A 14,599-nucleotide genomic window follows, 5' to 3' on the forward strand; every position below is an offset into this window, starting at 1 on the left:
GGGGAGTTCAAAGAGACTGGGGGGGGAAGAAATAATGGGTCTAAAAACAGGGGAGAGGGAGATAGATGGTGGACAATGGGATTTAGGGAGGGCAGGAACAGAAAGGGAGAGAAGTTGGACACAAGGGATGGTGGGGGGGATAGGGATACTGAATAGGAGGGTAGTTGGGAAGAGAATGGGAGAGATGGTGAACCCTGGGGTGGTGGGGAAGGAGGGAGAGATGCTGGATGAAAAGGTAGTTAAGAAAAGGAAAGATGGTGGATCTGGAGATGGTGGGGTCCATCGCTGCAGCTGCAGGTATGGAGACAAAAAAAAGGAAAGATGCCAGATCTCTGGGGGGAGGGAAGGGAAACGGAAGGGGAAGAAAGAGATGGAAGATGGATGGTTAGCCCCAAGAAAGAAGAAAACAGCAAATGGAGACCCTGGCAAGCAAGTTATCAGAAGACAACCAGACTAACATGATTTGAATAATGACCAGACAACAAAAAGTAGAAAAAATAATTTTATTTTCTGTTTTGTGATCACAATATGTCAGATTTGAAATGTGTATCCTGCCAGAGGTGGTGTTAGACCGCGAACGTGAGCTAGGATTTAACAGAGAGAGGAAATTCTTTTTTGTTTATTTTGTTTACACCACAGGACCAGTGTGGGTAGGAGAGGGCAAAGGGGGTGAAGAGGCTATAAAATAAACCCATTACGAAAGGGAATTATAATGGCAAAAAGGGTGATAATAATAACACTGCTTTAATTAATCACCCATCCACAATCTGTAAATCTCTATATATAAAAAAATAATAACCACACGGTAAGATACGTGCTTAATAGTGAACGCTCAGACCCACAACTATATCCCAGTGAAATATCACGGAGAAGCTGTGTAAAGAGACCATCATTGCTTGTTCACAGTCTCTCCCACCATTACTGTATAACATTAGTTCTTAGCAACATCCACAGCTCCTAAAATAGGAACAAAAACTACTTATCTTAGTAAGGTGGTACTGTAGTCCTTACAGCTTAATACCGTGTGGTTATTTTTTTATATATAAAGAGATTTACAGATTGTGGATGGGTGATTAATTAAAGCAGTATAAAATAAACCCACCAGGATGCTTGAAAAAAAAAAACAACACTCAATTGGGCAGGAAAATTGAATCGAATTGAAAAATCAATTCAATAGGCTGAATCGAATCAAAATTTTTTTTCCTGAATTGGGCAGGCTGGAGGAGCTCCACTTCCTACAGCTTGCCGTCATCTACCGAGAGGAGCAGTTGGAGAAAGAGAGAATGGAGCAAGAGCGTCTGGCAACAACCCAATTATAGGCTAAGACCCAAGAAATCCTGGTCCTGACCCATGCTAGAGAACAGAAAGTCACATAATTAAGAAACTGCCAGAAGCAGAAAGCAGAGGTTATCCAGCTGCACGAGCAGGTAACCTACATGACATCCTCAAATGCAAAGCTGCAAGTGCCAGAGTGGAACAGCTGCAATAGGAGGTGGCAGCAACAGTGCCAGAGTGGCAATATACCAGGCTGCAGGAGTAGCTCAAGGAAGCCATACAGAACTGTGACACCATGGAAGCCAAAACCAAGATACTGGAAGAGCTGAATGACAAGCTTCAAAGTAATTTTCAACAGATATACCTGCAGGAGGAGGAGAGGAAAAATTGAATGATGAATATGCAACAGGAGAAAGAATGGTTGCAGAATCAGAATACCTGGTTGGACACTAAACTGAAAGCTAAAACACAGGAAGTCTTAGCCCTGACCAGAAGAAAAGAAAAGGAAATTTGTGAATTAAAGTGTAGACTGGGCAACAAAGGAAGAGGAGATCACTTGAATGAGGGAGCAAGTAGCCAGACTGAAATTATTGGAAGACGGTTTGCAAAATCAGGCCGAGGACGTACTTGTCCAGTTAAACGAGACAAAAGAACAGCAGTCAAATCTGGAAGCAAGGTTCCAGGACAAGCTCACGTCAACCTTTCTAACCTATACAAGAGTGCAACCAAGGACTCTGAAGCTAGGAACACAGAGTTGACCAAAGCTGTTAAGGAACTGGAGGAAGAGCGACTAAGATGGTTAAGGGGTTGGAGGAGTTGCCGTACAGCGAAAGATTAGAGAAACTGGGCCTCTTCTCCCTCGAACAGAGTAGATTGAGAGGGGACATGATCAAAACATTCAAGGTACTGAAGGGAATAGACTTAGTAGATAAGGACATGTTGTTCACCCTCTCCAAGGTAGGGAGAGCGAGAGGGCACTCTCTAAAGTTAAAAGGGGATAGATTCCGTACATATATAAGGAAGTTCTTCTTCACCCAGAGAGTGGTGGAAAACTGGAACGCTCTTCCGGAAGCTGTTATAGGGGGAAACACCCTCCAGGGATTCAAGACAAAGTTAGATAAGTTCCTGCTGGACCGGAACGTACATAGGTAAGGCTAGTCTCAGTTAGGACGCTGGTCTTTGACCTAAGGGCCGCCGCATGAGCGGACTGCTGGGCACGATGGACCACTGATCTGACCCAGCAGTGGCAAATTCTTATGTTCTTAACCTCACAGAAAAAAATAATTTGGCATTTCTGCAACTGCTGCAGGCACAGTGCCAGCTCAAAACTCCGAGCCAACAGTTTAACCAAATGAAAGAGCAAGTACTCCAGAAGTCGCTACTAGTTAAAAGTGACTGCCAGGTGCTTCAATCTGAAAGTGACAAGACCGCTGCATCAAAAGTCACTTTGGAAGAGGAAGCTGCTATGGAGAACGGAGCAGGATTTGCAGGCAATCCAAGCTAGGGAAAATAATTTGAAGAAAACCCACTGAGGAATTAAAAGAGGAAAGAGATGCAATGGAGGTAGGCACAGGCATCAAAATAAAATGTCTTTTAAAAGCGAGAATAACAAAGTGAATGTAAAAACTAATGAGTAACCAGTGTTCCCACCCGAGGACATGATCAAATAGGCGAGCCTTACGAAGACAATGGACAGTGTTTAAGCAAATAAAGTGGTAATCCAGCATAGATGGAGTTGCAGTAGTCAAAGTGGGCAATCACTAGGGATAAGAGAAGTAAGCAGACGGCTTATAAAGGCAGAAAGGGACAAAGAGAGAATACCATGTAGTAGAGCAAACATTATCAATCTGAGCTTTAAAAGGGAGTTGATTGTCAAAACCAGCACCAGGAATTTTAACAGATTCCTCATAGCATAGTGGGCTGTTCCATATGAATGCATTAGCATAGAAGGTAGGCTTTTTCAGGATTGCTACTTAGCATCAGAATCCTCCATGTTTATCCCCTGTTTTCTCCACCATAGCCCCTGTCTGTCCCGGTGGGCTCACAAATTTTCTAATGTACCTGAGGGCAATGGAGGATTAAATGACTCGCCCAGGGTCACGAGGAGCAGCGCGGGGCGTGACCTCAGAATGCTAAGGCTGCAGCTCTAACCACTAGGCCACCTCTAGTGTTAATACTCAAAATCTTAATCTGTAACCAGATCAAAGAAACATGAAACAGCAATCCCCCTCCCCGCTCCCCCTCCTCGTCTTCCAGCAGACAAAATTTTGATCCTATATTTTACTGCTTGATGATGGGAGCCAGGATTTCAAGCTGGCTCTCAGCGTTTTCTTTTTTTTTCCCCTTTGTTAAACATGATAAGCAGGTCATCTATGTACCAGCTTGATGCTTTAGCTGTGCAAAAAGAGTGCTTCTGTCCTGAATACAAATTTAAAAGTGTGGACCGAAAGCACTCTACATCAGGTGCTTCAGGGCTGATGAGGGATCAATCCCCACTGCCATTCTTGCTACATTGCTTACTCCTGTGGCTCATCTATTCCATCCAGACTTTGCTAAAAAGAACTCTGTCCTACTTTGGTAGCAAGAAACCCGGCGATGCAGTATTATTCAACATCCTTCTTGAAGTTTCCTCTCAGAACGAATTAGGCTGATGCAGTAACTTCCCGAAAGGCTGCCAAACAGCACAAAATTAATCTTGCTTCACACACTTCTTCTTAGTTGAAGCCTTCCACAGCTCCGAGGAGTTCCATCCCGTCTTTCAGTGCAATGTGCTACCTTTAAAAAAAATAAATAAATAAAGAGAAAGACAAGATAAATATTAGGAGGGGAAACATTCATGGGCTACTGTTCATATAAAAAAGGGGGCCCATTAACCAATTCCTGGACATCGGAATGATGTTGAGGTTGAGGGGTGGGTTGAGTTTTTGAGGGGCTGGGGATCTTTATGGATACATTAGTCTGTACTGTTATACTATTATGTTTTCTTTGTTGTTTTCTAGTGAGGTCTTCGATAGTTCTTAGTGTGGGGAGTGGGAATGGGAGTGAAACTTGAAACTGCAGGATATCTTTTGTAGCCCTAGTTTTATCTATTGTCGTCTAGTTGTGAAGTCCTCAATAACATTGTTATACCATGAAGCGGGGGAGGGGGAGGGGAGATGGGCAAAACATAAAACTGGATGACATATTTTGTACTATCCTATTTTCCTTATTGTTGTATAGTTGTGCAGTCATCAATAAAAATTGTTGAAACTAAAAAACAAAAAGGTGTCCCATTAATTAAATTTTGTTTCCTCCACAGACCTAGGAAAAAAAACTTTTAATAAACTAAAACCTTACATATTTATATGGCGAGGCAGCTCTGAACCATTATGGCCTGTTATCACCAGTAATAGAACTTGATCTAGACCAGGGGTGAGCAATCGCAGTCCGAGGGCCACATCCTAGTCAGGTTTTCAAGAATTCCCAATGAATATGCCAGAGATATACAGTGTTCCCCAGCAAATTTGGTGTTCGCGAACTCGCTCATTCACAGTCTGCTCCAACCGCCTCTTCCTCTAGTAAAATCGGGCTGCACCAATCAGGAGCTGCATGATAAAGCAGCTCCTGATTGGTGTAGCCTGACTTTACTATACGAAGAGACGGTCGGAGCAGACTGCGAGTGATTTTCTTCATCTGCCGGCGTTCCAGCTGCCCTCTTCTGCCTTTGACAGGCGAAAAACCGCCTGTCATCGAGTGTTCCCTTGTCTTTGTAATATTTGTTCAAAGTTGTTAAAACTCATGCAGTTTGTGAAAAATTACAGGCCAACATTGATGCATGTTGGGAAAAATAACCCAAATCATAGTTTCCAGATGCTTGGGGGTTAGTGCCCAAGAAAATGATCTGGGTGTCATTGTAGATAATATAAGGAGACCTTCTGCCCAATGTGCGGTGGTGGCCAAAAAGGCAAATAAGATTCTAGAAATGATTAAAAGGGATGGTTAACAAGATTAAGAATGTTATAATGCCTCTGTATCGCTCCATGGTGCTTGAGTATTGCGTTCAATTCTGGTCACCTTGTCTCAAAAAAGATATAGTGGTGCTAGAAAAGGTTCAAAGAAAAGCGACCAAGATGTAAAAGGAGCCCTAGGTGTTTATAGACTGAACTTCACTATAATATCAATGCAGTTTACAAAAATGTATAGAAAAAGACCACCATTATATGAGGAAAGACTACAAAGGTTAGGGTTTTTCATCTTGGAAAAGAGACGGCTGAGAGGAGATATGATGGAAGTCTACAAAATCCTGAGTGGTTTAGAACGATTACAAGTGGATCAATTTTTTACTTCATCAAAAACTACAAAGACCTGAAGTTACAGGGAAATACTTTTAAAGCCACTAGAAGGAAATATTTTCTCACTCAGAGAATAGTTAAGCTCTGGAACGCATTGCCAGAGGTTGTGGTAAGAGAGCTTAACGTAGCTGGTTTTAAGAAAGGTTTGGACAATTCTCTTGAGGAAAAGTCCATAGTTTGTTATTGAGACTGACATGGGGAAAACCACTGTTTGCCCTGGATCAGTAGCGTGGAATGTTGCAACTCTTTGGGTTTTGGCCAGGCAGTAGTGACCGGGACGGGCCACCATAAAGACAGGCTATTGGGCTAGATGGACTATTGATCTGACCCAGTAAGGCAGATCCCATGGAACAGCAATTTTTTAATTTTTAATTAATTTAATTTAATTCTCATATACCGCTAATAACCATGAGGTTTCTAAGCGGTTTACAAAAATGAATGCATTAAAAGATACAATAAATAAAAATAAATAAGATAGGTACTTGGAAATTCCCTAACTGTCCCAAAGGCTCACAATCTAACTAAAGTACCTGAAGAGACAATTTAAGAAAAATAAAGATAAAATATAAAGACAGAGATAGAGATAGAAATGAATATTCCACCAAGTAATGAATAAATAAATTTAAAGATAGAATTAAAAATAAATAAGTAAACTAAATAAAAAATAGAGATAAAAAATAAGTATCAAGAGAAATAAAAAATATATATTTAAAGTATTCTCCCCTGCTGGACCTAGTCAAAAAGAAAGGCAAGTCTGAATTGATTTCCAATACACTCATTTTTCAGCAACTTCACCACAGATGTCCCTTCTAACCCTTCGCCTGCCCACATCTCCAAGAGAGCTTCAGGAAACATATGATGGTGCCTCACTTTTACTGCATTCTCCTTCAAATAAGCAGCCACGCCTTCCAGTAGAGCAGACTCCATAAAATTTTCCAAGTATCAGGATCATATTGAACCCCCAGCTTCACTTCCCATCTGTCTGTGTCAGACTACTTTTCTACCATTTGTGGGTAGGTATTCCTGGAGGTACAGTTTGGGTAGAACAGTGGTTCCCAAACCCTGTCCTGGGGGACCCCCCAGCCAGTCGGGTTTTCAAGATATCCCTAATGAATATGCATGAGAGAGATTTGCATATAATGGAAGCGACAGGTATGCAAATCTCTCTCATGCATATTCATTAGGGATATCTTGAAAACCCGACTGGCTGGGGGGGTCCCCCGGGACAGGGTTTGGGAACCACTGGGGTAGAGCAACAGTAGATTTGTTGTGTAAGGCAATATTTTGTCTCCTCTGCTAGCAACCTTGGAGTCGTTTTCAATTCCGACCTCTCATTTTCTATGTATATCCAACAAGCTGCTAAGACCTGTCACTTCTATCTCTTCAATATCACCACAATTCGCCCCTTCCTCTCTCGTAACCTCACGCTTAGATTACTGCAATCTACACCTAACTGGTATCACTTCAGTGTCGCCTCTCCCCCTTGCAGTCTGTGCAAAACCCTGCTGCGCGACTCAACTTCTTCTAACCTCACTACATCCATGTCACCCCTCTTTTTAAGTCACTTCACTGGCTCCCTATCTGCCATCGCATACAGTGCAAGATCTTATGGCTGACCTACAAGTCACTCTTAACGTTACCCTTCTCCTCCACTACCAATTCCAGACTTCGTTCCTTTCATCCAGCTGCCCCCTATGCCTGAAATAAATTACCAGAGTTTGTCCTTCAAGCCCCTTCCCTTCTGTTGTTTTAAAGCAGATTAAAAACCCACCTTTTTGATATAGCCTTCAATCCTTAACCCTACTTCTTTGCCCACCATTCCAGCCAGTAGATTAACCATTCCCCTTAACTGTATCCATGGCATCCTGTTTTGTCTATCTTGGATGTTTAGATTGCAAGCTCTTTGGAGCAGGGACTGTCTTCTTTGTGATTCTGTACAGTGCTGCATATGTCTGGAAGCGCTCTAGAAATAAAATTCACAGTGGTAGTAGTGTGAAGAGTTTCAGTCTTTGGGAAGCAGAGCCGAGACTGTGATGTCATAATGCCTCATTTCACCAATAAGAGCCAACCTCATCAGTGATGTCACAATGGCTTGATTGTCCTGTATTCCCCTCTGCCCTCCAACCCAGCCAGCTGATTAACCGTTCCTCTTAACTGTGTCCATCCTGTTTGCCTGTTTAGATTGTAAGCTCTTTCGAGCAGGGACTGTTTTCTTACTCTTTGTGACTCTGTACAGTCTGGTAGTGCTATGGAAATAATTAATAGTAGTAGTAGTATTTTATAAAATATGTGGATACATGCACAAATCCATCCTTTTTTGTATAAGTAAATCTGTGTGCTCTTGGGGCTAGATCGGGGCATGAAGGTGCTTATCTTATGCCTTTTTCTGGAATTTTCAGAGAATTGCTGTAAAATTACCTTTGATGTACATAGACACTTCCTGTTCACCACAACTTCTAAAGCAGTTCTTTCCCTCTCTTTAAATAATCACATCTCCTTTTCAGCGGCTGCCCAGTCCTTGACACGAGTTCATTTCATTATTCTTGTTTTTATTATCTCCCACTGACCTTTTGGCAGCGATACCAAGAAATACCTCCCTCCACTTTCCTGCAATTTTTCTCTAGTGCACATGAAAACAGCGCTTAGATAAAAACAAAAACATTGAGACTAATTGCCTTTCATGACTCAGTCAGCTTTTGTGTTTTATTAGCATTTCTTAAACCACTTAATGTATTTTAGTCATTATATTAAGAGATCGTATAAAAGCGACTGGTAAGGACCATGTATGCACAAAAGGTTCTTATTAGGGAACAACACAAAGGAATGCGAGGGAATGGTGTAGAATTATGATGAGGATAAAGTGTCGCATGCAGCGTGGACATACTGGGCCACTCTGGCTCAGTATGTTTGAGGACTGATGCAGCTGGAAGAACGCATGCAGCCTGTGTTTACTGTATGGCACATGAAAATGTAGCTCTGTAGCCACAGGTTAATGATAATTATGGGATAGTATTTTTCAGATCTATTAATTAGCACTACTTTTATACAAAATGCTGACTTCAGAGTGCAAGGACAGTAATTCTTTGGAAACCTATTTTTATGTGGTGTACGCAAATGAAACTTCTAATTCTAAGGGTCTCAGGTCAAAAGCGCGCTGGGACAAAGGCGTGCCCAGACAATTGAGCACAGCGCGCGCCGCTGCGCCGCTCTAAATTACTGTTTTTAGCGCTCCAACGGGGGTGTGTGTTTGTGGGGGAACCCCCCCACTTTACTTAATAGACATCGCGCCGCGTTGTGGGGGCGTTGTGGGGTTGTAACCCCCCACATTTTACTGAAAACTTCACTTTTTTCCTGTTTTTAGGGAAAAAGTTCAGTTTACAGTAAAATGTGGAGGGTTACAACCCCCCAAACCCCTCATAACGCCGGTGCGATGTCTATTAAGTAAACTGGGGGTGTTCCCCAACAAACCCCCCCCGTCGGAGCCCCTAAAAACTGTAATTTAGAGCGATGCAGCGGCGTGCGCTGCGCTTAATTGTCAGCACGCGCTTTTGTCTTTCGCGCCATTGTCTATGAACCAATTCTAAGGTGTAAAAGGAGGCCTGCAGACTTGTTATAAAAAAATGCAAGAGGACACTGCTCTAGAAACGGTGCCAAAATGGATGAGAGACCACAAATTAAAGCTGAATAAAGACATAACAAAATTCTTAGCTCTAGGAAAAAAAACTAAACCCCAACCATAACAAACCTAGAAATAGACTCCATCACATACATACTCCATGCAACCCAACCTAAAACTGCCGGGAATATCGATATACAAAGGTTGCACCATGCAACTTCAGATCAGCAAAACGATGCGCAACCTACGGCAAATCTGAGAATACTTCAACAACGAACAATTCAAACTCTTGGTACAAGCGCTAATCCCAGGACTCCTGTAATATCCTATACCTGTCATGCCCAACCAACATGCTAAAACAATTACAAAACAGTCCAAAATGCAGCTCTTAGACTGATTTACTCGCTGAAAAAAAATATGACCACATGACCACCGCTTTCCGAGATTCACACTGGCTCCCAGTACAAGCACGCATACAATTCAAATTCTACTGCACCCTGTTGAAAGCTCTAAATGGAAACGGACCAAGCTATCTGAGCAACCGCCTAATCATGCAAAACACATCCAGACCAAGGAGAACTCATGCACACTTTACCCACCCCCCCAATCAAAGGCATACAAAGCATAAAAACATACGACGGACTATTAGCTACCAGAGCAGCGAAACTAGACTGCCACCTCTCCAGTCTGCTGACGATGGCACCCAACTACAAAACATTCAGGAAAGAACTTAAGACTTTTCTATTCAAGAAATTTGTGACATGACCTAACGAAACCTGATTGACCCTCCACAGATCCCGACGCATGCTACATCTGTTAACCATGTATTCTCCATGAGAATGCCCAGGCCGGTGTTGGCATTCAGCAAATTACATATAATTGGAAGGATTGGAGGAGATTAAATTACAACTTCTGGTGGAATTCTTTATGCCATATCTATAAAATGGAAAGGTTTATTGCATTACAAAGGGGATATTTTAAGAAGTTTCAGGATGTGTGGAAACCATTGACAAAGTATTGTAAAGATTAATTTGAATGTTTCCCTTATATTTATCAACTTAAGGTATAGGGAGGGGGGGGAAGTTTATTATTATATGTTTTATATGATAATGGAATATATGGGAGGGAGGGAGGGATGGGAAAGGGGATGGGATAAGAATTTATGAAATATATCAATGATTGTTTGTAAGTGATGTATTTATTGTTAATATGAATGAATATATTTAACACTTAATGTATTTTTGAAAATGAATAAAGAATTAATAAAAAAAAAAAAAAAGGAGAATGCCCAGGCCAACTCTTGTTGTAAACTGCCTAGAACTGAAAGGAATTGGCAGGATAGAAGACATCAATGTAATGTAATGTAATATCTGTTTTATTTACAAGGGCAATTTTGTAAGATGCGCCTAAAGTTAGATGCCAGTAATGTATGCTTATTTATAGAACAGCAGCACTTATGAGTGTGATTGATTCTAATAAATGGCAGTTACGTGCGAGAGCACCAAGCACTATGCTATCAAATGTGCACTTGTTCTTTGGCGTGCAAATGCATGGGAGGCATTAAAAAGAACAGCGCATAGGTACAGCATAGGCATTTTGCCAAGCGAAGCGGGCAACTATAGTGGCGTAGCCATGGGTGGGTCTGGGCCCACCCACTTTAGGCTCAGACCCACCCAAAATTCTCACACCCTTTTTATGGCTGGTGGGGAGCCTCCAGCAGCAAGAACTCCCACTTGCTTCTGCCTGCAGCACTATCCAAGTGTGGGCATCACACTGGCCTACCCCCGCTGCACATGCTCAGTTTCGCACATGCAATACCAACCCCCCATCCTGTACTTTCAATTGTTTTCATACAAATGCCAGAAGTCTAAAAAAAAATAAGAATAACCAAGGGACATCGTTATACCAGGGTACAAATTATATCAAAATGAAAGGGTGGATAGAATTGTTAGAGGGGTAGCATTATATGTTAAATATAGCATAAAATTAAGATTAAAAACCCATAAAGGGATCAATTTTCAGGAACTGCAATGGTCATATTGAACACTAGGGGCTCCTTTTACAAAGCCGGGCTAGGGCCTTAACGCAGTGTGTGTGATAAAACCGCTAGAATGGCTTTGCAAAAGGAGCCCTAGGTGTTTATGTTTATTAGGATTTATAGACTGAACTTCGCTATAATATCAATGCAGTTTACAAAAATGTATAGAAAAAGACCACCATTATAATAAGTAAAAAGATTAAAAACTAAAATTAAACATTCAAAAATGAAAATAAAATAGTCAAATAGTTGCCTTGGAGTAGGATCTTCCATAAATTAAGTAATGGATGGGAAAGCTAACCCAAAAGATAGGTCTGGGAACAGAAATAAAAAAAGCAGACTTATGGGTTGAGGATAACTTAAATATGTATATCCAGTGGCACCAAATGAGTATGAAGTGGTATAATGTGGTCAGCACTATGATGAAATAGCTGCTCTGAATCATTCCCTTCCAGTGGGCGTGTTTAAGGAAGAGGTGCCGGATTCCGGACAGGGATGAGGGGGAGAGAAATATTTTGGGGTGGGGGCATCGCCCCCCGAAATGCTGAATCAGAGCCACTGGGATGGCCTGAATCAGAGGAATGTATACAAAATTGTAATCCATAAAAATGGCTCTCATATACATGGAAAACAGACCCAACACGATCCTTGTTTCGGAGAAACACTCCTTCCTCAGGGGTCCGGGATATCTGATGTATCACATGTGGAGAACGTTATAAAATAAAATCATCACAATTTTTGAATTGGAGGCAAGAAATTCTCCTTCTGAGCAAACGCACAGGGTGATTCTGTGTTTGCTCAAAAGGAGAATCTGTGCGTTTGCTCAGAAAAATTTCTTGCCTCCGATTCAAAAATTTTGATGATTTTATTTTATAACGTTCTCCGCATGTGATACATCGGATATCCCGGACCCTTGAGGAAGGAGTGTTCCTCCGAAACAAGGATCGTGTTGGGTCCGTTTTCCATGTATATGAGATCCATTTTTATGGATTACAATATTATATAGATTTTTAATAAAGATTCCTGCACCTCGTACATTCCGATCTGCAGTCTTTTCCTTGTTTTTGGTATTCGCCTTTTACTGCAGACCCATTGGATTTTTCTTTGTTTTGCTGAATAAGAGGAATGACATAGACTAACTGGCACTGTTAGTTTTTCCCCCATCCCATGCCCCATTTCAAAAGCATCTCTCTTCTATTCTCAAGAGCCTTCCTTTCTTTGACACCCCTTCCCCACCACCACCATTTTGAGATGTCGGCTGCATACCTCATGTCACATGGCCGAAGAACAGGCAAATCACCATCGCCATCATTTCATGTAATCAGCATGACTGCAGAATGGCACTGCCCAGACCTGCAAAGGAGAGTCCATATTTTAATAACATGCCAAAAAGAAGAAATACTTTAGAGCAGAGGTCTCAAACTCGCGGCCCGGGGGCCACATGCGGCCCGCCAGGTACTATTTTGAGGCCCTCGGTATGTTTATCATAATCACAAAAGTAAAATAAAACAGTTTCTTGATCAAATGTCTCTTTAGCTATAAATGACAATATTATTATTAAGACTTAACCAAAAGGAAAGATTTATAAACTATAAAGAGTTTTACCTCATGCAAAATTGTCATTTCTTTAATAAGACTTTAACTAATTTTTCTGAGGCCTTCCAAGTACCTACAAATCCAAAATGTGGCCCTGGAAAGGGTTTGAGTTTGAGACCACTGCTTTAGAGTGATGTCTCAAACTGAAAAGGAAGTCATCAGATGCCAATGCATGATATTTAATTTTATGGGAACATATACTTTAAAGTATTAAACAGTGGAGCCTTAACTATTCTTCCTTAGAAATCTCTTGCAGGCATCAGCAGTACATCTTCTGGAGTTTAGTGTACATGTATATGTGATCAGGTAGGGAATCCACGTTGTAAACACTGGTGTATCTCCCGGGTTCCCACAAACTGATTGCACACCCGGGACTTTACAATAGGAGCATTATTCCTGATAGGAACTATTGCGTTCAAGTACCTTCAGTTCCAATATGTTACATAACATAGTAGATGACAGCAGATAAAGACCCAAATGGTCCATCCAGTCTGCCCAACCTGATTCTATTTATTTATTTTTTTTTCTTCTTAGCTATTTCTGGGCAAGAATCCAAAGCTCTGCCTGGTACTGTTCTTAGGTTCCAACTGCTGAAGTCTCCGTCAAAGCTCACTCCAGCCCATCCACACCCTCCCAGCCATTGAAGCCCTTCCCAGCCCATCCTCCACCAAATGGCCATATACAGAACATACCGTGCAGTACCGGCCTTAGTTCTTCAATATTTACTATTATTTTCTGATTCTAGATCCTCTGTTCACTGAGAACTGAGAGCAGGTCTCTTCCATTCAGTATCTCTAGGGTTAACATATGACTCCAGAAAAAGGAGGATGGATTGGAACATTCGGGTTTTACTTACCACTACTACTAATTATTTCTATAGCGCTACTAGACACATGCTGCGCTGTACATCAAAACATAGAAGAGACATTCCCTGCTCAAAAGAGCTTACAATCTAGTCAAGACGGACAAGCTGGACAAGGTGGTGCATTAATACACAGAGATGCTCAGGTGGGGGAAGAGAGAATGATACAACAGGTATTGGTGTTTAGCAGGTGGGTTGGAATATGGAACTGAAAGCAGCTTCAAAGAAGTGCTTTGAGTCTGGATTTGAATACTGTCAGAGATGGAGCTTGACGTACTGAATCAGGCAGTTTGTTCCAGACATACGATGCAGCAAAGTAGAAGGGACAGAGTTGAGCTGGCTGCAGAGGAGAAGGGTACAGATAAGAGAAACTTACCCGATGAGCTTTGCCTGGGTGGGGGGGGAGAGATGAGAGATACTGAGGAGCTACAGAGCAAATACACTTGTAAGTCATTAAGAGGATTTTGAACTGTATGTGGAAATGAATAGGGAGCCAATGAAGTGACTTGAGGAGAGGGGTAATATGGACATAGCGACACTGGAAGAATATGAGACGTGCAGCAGAGTTCTGAACAGATTGAAGGGGAGAGAGATAGTTTAGAGAGAGAAGGCCAGTGAGAAGCACTCTAGGCAAGAGGTGATGAGGATATGGAGGAGCAGATTGAGAAGCTAAAAGGTAGCAAATCACTTGGACTAGATAGTAAACACTCCAGACCAAATTTAGAAAAAAATACTGAATTGATTAGTCATGGATTTAATCAAATGAAAGTCTTGTTTGAACAGTCTGTTACATTTTTTTTGAGGGCTTAAATAAATGTGGATAAAGTTGAATTGGTTGATAGGAGCACATCTTAGTTTTCAAAAGGTAGGGTTACCATATT

At 41.6% G+C, this 14,599-nt stretch overlaps 1 protein-coding gene across 1 annotated transcript in view; it reads right to left on the reverse strand.

Moving 5' to 3' along the window:
* Window positions 1-2,441: 2,441 nt before the first annotated feature.
* The window catches only part of SEMA4G (semaphorin 4G), a 330,270-nt gene continuing 318,112 nt past the window's right edge, over window positions 2,442-14,599 (reverse strand). Inside the window, exons 16-17 of the mRNA XM_033943303.1 lie at window positions 12,527-12,613; window positions 2,442-4,050 (exon numbers count right to left, since the gene is read on the reverse strand). The gene's annotated coding sequence lies outside the window, so the exon portion shown is untranslated. The remainder of the gene's footprint in view (window positions 4,051-12,526; window positions 12,614-14,599) is intronic.

This window comes from Geotrypetes seraphini, chromosome 4 (assembly GCF_902459505.1).
Source record: "Geotrypetes seraphini chromosome 4, aGeoSer1.1, whole genome shotgun sequence".
Taxonomy (NCBI): domain Eukaryota; kingdom Metazoa; phylum Chordata; class Amphibia; order Gymnophiona; family Dermophiidae; genus Geotrypetes; species Geotrypetes seraphini.